The following is a 5,667-nucleotide window of genomic DNA, read 5'->3' as shown; positions in this document are numbered from 1 at the left end:
TAATGAAAAAATAACCCTGCATTCTCACTTTGTTAATGAAAATAAATAAAGGGATTACAAGCACTGCTCTGTGCAAGAAATGGGTGTATGTGTTCTAATTTAGTTGCTTGGCCTGCCAGCCTATCTTCCCTGGATGCTTACTTTCTTACATGTTGCACGTCATGTTACAGTTTCGCCGGCCTGTCTCGGCTCATGTTAGGCACCTTGTCTCGGCTCATGTCACGGTGACATGGTGTCTATAGCCTGTTGGGGTGCCTGCGGGTATTCTCACTGACCACCTCTGCTTGTTTTGGCTCCTTCTAATTGATGTGTTACTTTGTCTATTTTCATGTACCCAGATCCCTGACAAAATCCATGTATTTAACCGTGGCATGTTTGGCAGCTGCAGCCGCGTGGCAATTAATTAATTCTCATTCAACGTAATTTACTTCTCCCCCTTTATGTATCATGGATGGATATACATGGTGGTTGGCTGTTATTATCGAAGCAAGAGTTACTGATGATGACTACATTTGAGCTGGTTTGCTGCTTACAAATCGGTAGAGTGATTTATCTTGCTAATGCATATATAGTTATGAATGCAGCTCTTTCGCATCTAGAGATTGTATGGCAGCTGCCTCATATTTGTACAGTAGACCTGATCTCCTAATAGTATTTTGTGATGCACATATTTTTATTTCTTTTGATTTTGCCTTGGTTGTTATTTATGCTTATAGCTTCATGTCTGGGATTCTATTTCAGGGCACTGTTTTAGTTGTTAGTTCAGGTGCTTTTGATTTTCTGAATGTATCTAGGTAATGTCGAAGATGCTCTGCTCTTATTTTTCAGACATTTACTTTGCTTATTTTGCTTCTCCTTAGCCTCTTATTAGTGCCAATCTTCTTTTAAATAGCAGGGACATTCTTTTACTTTTAGGAGGGCATATTTTTCCTGGGCCCTGATGGGTCTTTTCATATATTTTAGATATCAGTGGTCCATGTCACAATAAACAAGTGATTCGTACTTAAACATGACATGGGGAACCTTGGATACACCATTCAGGACAGGGATATACTCGATCTGAGAGAACATGGGCTTCTTGCCTCCGTCTTTTGTACCCAGTTTACTAGATATTAGATAACAGTGGGTATTTAAAAAAATTGTTACAGAAGTGCCTTGAATATATTCAGCATAAATGGGATGACCAGGACATATGTGAATCGGATTTCTTATTAACTATACTTGGAAAACGATGATGTGATGAAGATATGTCTGCACATGAATACGACGGTTATAGATTTCAGTTGTGCTCTTAAGCATAATTCTGCATCTACAACTATCGTCACTGCTGTCTATATTCCATTTTTAGATTCGAAAATGATTCCGATGATTCTTGTCTGCCTTGGGCAACCTTTCCATTTCAGTCTCATGTAGGATTTTGGTCCCCGTGATCTTCCTTGCATAGATGACCTACTCCCAATCCTCCTTACCTCCCCTCTGACTCCTTTATGTCTCAGTGGTTGCCCAGGCTTTCGTTCAAATTTGGCATGATTTTTTGGTACACATTACCCAACCAACGCCCTCCCTTTCAAAGGAAAATGATGATTTTTTGTACTTAAGTGTGTTGTGTGCTGTCTGTGGCACTGTGTTGGATTTTTAGAGAAAATATCATTGTTGCTTCACTGCTATATGTGGTTTGAGTTGATGCTCTGTTCAGAAAGAAACAAGTTTAGAATAGGTAAATTTTAGTTAACCCCATTGTTTTGCTTTAGGCTATCCTTTGTATTTTCCTTGTCATGTTTCGTGCTTCATAGCATGTGTATGGAAGCATATAAATACAGCAATATAAACTGCAGTTGTAGTATCACATTTGTCTATCATAAATGTGTAGAAATTTGAGAGCTTAACAGGAGAATAGAATCAAGGAGAAGAATGAATGCTTAGTTCTATGCGTATGCATGTAGAAGCATCTCCTTGATCATTGATCACGGCAACTAGGAATCCATCATACATCTATACTATCTGCACAAGCACACATAATTCGGTTTAAACTATTTATGGTTTCTGAGAACACCAATAGCTAGCTAATATATCTACTTGTTGAGTTAATGGGGTGACCCGCGTGTCCATCTCTGAAAAATACAGTAAATACCTATCCTGAAGTTAAAACTTATGTACCATTTTACCCTATTACCGGTAAACACCTATCTTAATAAGCGCGTAGTTTAGAAATGAACTTCACGGATAATTGTTCATGTTGTTTGAATCATAATTGAATGAGGTGTGGTTATTCTTAATTTTAACTGAGTGGTACGACTGCAAATTAACGGTAAGCTGTCGGTAAACGCCCTCTTTTTGGTAACTTGATAGTGCTCATTGGTTTTATTGCTATATGCTGACATTATAATTCTCTGTTGACCTGCTCATGCAAATCCTACCTTTCCGGTCAGGTCACTACTACATGTTGGTTGACTGATCCTATCCCAAGATCGGTCCCCTCCTGAGCCATTTGATCACCAAATGCGCACGCAAACGCCTCCCTCCCATCCCCATCTTCCGCAGCGCTCGCACGCTGCTGCATGGTGCACTCCCTGAGCCACCCTTGTCGGCCACACACAACCTTACGACCAAACTTTTGTACCATTACTATATTACGGGTGTTCTCTATTCTCAGCATTCTCTGTTAGTTTTCTATCTCTGGTCTTATAGTTATATTCTTTAGAATATCGCCAAGTCATGGCTGTAATCGAACATATAAATCACGCTTCATTTAGAGTCAACAAAAGAATGGAGTAACAGGGCATGGGCTTCGTTTAGAGTCAACAAAAGAAAAGTTTTTTTCAGAGTAATTTTCAGTTCACTGTTTGCTTCGACTTTTGTGACTTATGATGTTTGGATCAAGGATTTCAAGATTTCCTGTTTTTATTATTGATGATGGAAGATGGATCAGATTTATGCCTGTTCTAAACCATTTATTCTCTGTTTGGGCTGTAATTTCTAAGGTAGCTTTCTTAGTAAAGAACTTAATAAAGCTTTGTTGCTGCGAACTATTTTATCTTTTCTTGGATAAGATTATATTGTTTAGCTCATGAGCTGACCTATTTGTGATTTGTACCTCAGTTCACGGGATATCTCATAACTGAAACCATGAACAACAAGTGCTTCGGTTCTGGTGTTGGCGATCCATTGCTTGAGGCGACATCGTGTGCAAGATTATTCTTGTGGAGGCCACTGGCATGGTGGCACCCTCCTGGGCCTGCTGATCCCATTACCCAGGTTAGCTTATTCCCCTTTCCTCATGCCTGATTCCTATTTTTGTGTTGCTCTGTTCGATTTGGAGTTTCCCCCATGTTCCATGAGATGCCTTGGCGATGGCTGACGCCTCCTGTTAGAATGTGATTGATGTGGTGTTCACGGTGAGATAAAGTTCGAGGTCCATTTGATCCGTAGTTATTCTTCCAACATATTTTGTGGCTCTCATAAAATTTGGATGACATCCCGAATTTGAACTGGGCGAGGTATGTCATGAACGACATTATATCAGTAGCACGGGCATTGGGCAACAAACTCACTGATGAGACAAAAGCCACCTTTTTCCTATAAACATCGCTAGGCTACCCGCTATTCTGAGGCTCCCGTGTGCACTACCCTCTGTCCCGAATTATTTCCCCATTTCTCCTTGGTCTAAACTCTAAAAATCCACATAAGATTCCAGGAAGGTTTAGCTCAGCTAGATTTTGTCATGTATTTAAAACAAGTTCACGTATAATGTTTTATAAATAATTCAATTGAGGTAAATCAACAAGTCTATATTTGGTTTAGCATGGATTTTTGGGGATTCAATCTTCGTCTTTGCTAGCTGGAATTTGAGTCAAGAAATCTGATAGATAGCTAAGCTAAATTTTGTATTGTTGCACCAATAGCAATTGTAATTTCTTTCTCACCTTCCAGCTAAGTCCCTATGTAATATGGTTCTATATTGGTTTCTTTAATCTGATACTTGTCTAAAGAGATCATTTTAAGTTCTGCTAATCACGAGTTGACATCAAAATTCCTTCGAGTCTCATTCAGTATTCTTTCTTACTATATTACCTAATTAAGTGACAATAAGGCAAAAACAAAGTTGAAGCATCAGAATGTGCCGTCGATCAATATTTTAGTTAATAGATCGTGAAATTGAAAGGGTTAGTTTGCTCTCTCCAAGAAATATCATATCTTAAACCATGTTCACACGCGCCATCTAAACCTATGTGATACCTCTTGGTTCAGTTTTGATGAGGTGTGTGCAGAGAAAAGGCAGCATAAAGTTGGTCCAAAGAAAGCAGTGAATATTAACCTGGGAAGGGTGTGAAAATTGAGCTGCAAGGAAAACCGTATCAACTTTTTCCTTTTTTCTCCTGAAAATTTATATACAATGAGAAAGTTGATATTAGCATGTGGCATACGTCACGAAGGAAGCTGCACTGAATAAGGGAAATCTGAAACTGCAGGTCGAACCTTCATCACCGCATTCGCGCCAAAGTGAGCTCAGATGAACCATGGGCTATCAGTCAACATAATATCCATAGATATATCATCAACCCTGTAACCAAAACTATTATAACCTTTCCAAGATGCACTATAACTTTATGGATCATAATTTAGCAACAGAAGAGTGGACAAGGAAAAAAACTCTTTAGTTTAGTTAGTTTGAAGCCAAATTCTAATCATACAACTGAAGCCGAAAAGATTCTATGGGGTCCAGCTCCTAATGATTGATGATGTACAATGTGTCTAATTCCAGTTCAAAAGTCTTTCACTTGATTGGTTTGACCTCTTATTTTTAGATGGTATTAGTAGTCAGTTGAGCATTGATTTTTGGATGGTATTAGTAGTCAGTCAAGCATCTTGCATCTTGCATATTTTGAGATGGTATTAGTAGTCAGTCGAGCATCGATTTTTTCTGTGTTCACTGCAAGTTTTTTTTTTCAAAATTCATCTTTCTTTGTGCTAAATGTTCTTTCTTACTGAACCATCACTCCAATTGTAGGTTGCGTGTTGCGCCTAAAGGTTGGATATACGGTGATATGGTAATGCCGATTTGGGAAAGCAGGTGTACAGTGTGTGTAAATTAAGAAAACAATTTATAATCTGTTATGTGATCACTGCATTTTAATTTAGTATATGCGATCCCCTCAAGTAGGGAAGTATTGAATGCACCTCTCTGGCAAGTGCACGCATATTGTTAGCAAAGTTTAAATTGATTACCCCTGGGACGATGATCTCCATCTCCTTATTGTGGACGTCGTGGTTCAGTACTGGGGGCCTGGGGGCAACTCTCTTCCACCATGTATGTTGAATGCATTCCATCTGAAACAACGTTAAGTGCATGCTTAGAGCAGGTAAGACAATGGTGGCTGCGTGGTTGGTTGATGTGTCGCGACGCTACCCGATGCCATGTATTGCTGGATTGACGAGCTTCATTGAGCTCTATGCGGTGGGTGCATCGATCCTATCTACTTCTGTCAAAGTTGGTAACTAAAGCAGTAAGTTAAGCCTGAAGGGAAGCTCCAGCCAACAACAATCTGCCATTCTCCTCCACGGTGCACGGTGCCCCCCCCCCCCCGACATCGTTGCTCAAGAAACACCGTACCGAACACAGCCCACGACAACAAATCTAATACCAGAGGAAACAATACAAACCAGATC

General features: G+C 39.6%; 1 long non-coding RNA gene across 2 annotated transcripts; it reads left to right on the top strand.

Annotated features, from left to right (window-relative positions):
- Positions 1-267: 267 nt before the first annotated feature.
- LOC119274770 lies at positions 268-5,234 on the top strand. Of its 2 annotated transcripts, none has more exons than XR_005135311.1 (3): positions 268-539; positions 3,100-3,255; positions 5,009-5,234. It is a non-coding gene; the product is annotated as an uncharacterized LOC119274770 (long non-coding RNA). The 2 variants fall into 2 exon arrangements; XR_005135312.1 differs by lacking the exons at positions 3,100-3,255; positions 5,009-5,234 and adding exons at positions 742-794; positions 964-2,049.
- Positions 5,235-5,667: the final 433 nt, after the last annotated feature.

Source organism: Triticum dicoccoides, chromosome 3B (genome assembly GCF_002162155.2).
Source record: "Triticum dicoccoides isolate Atlit2015 ecotype Zavitan chromosome 3B, WEW_v2.0, whole genome shotgun sequence".
NCBI classification, from domain to species: Eukaryota; Viridiplantae; Streptophyta; class Magnoliopsida; order Poales; family Poaceae; genus Triticum; species Triticum dicoccoides.
This window is presented reverse-complemented; position numbering and strand designations above follow the sequence as displayed.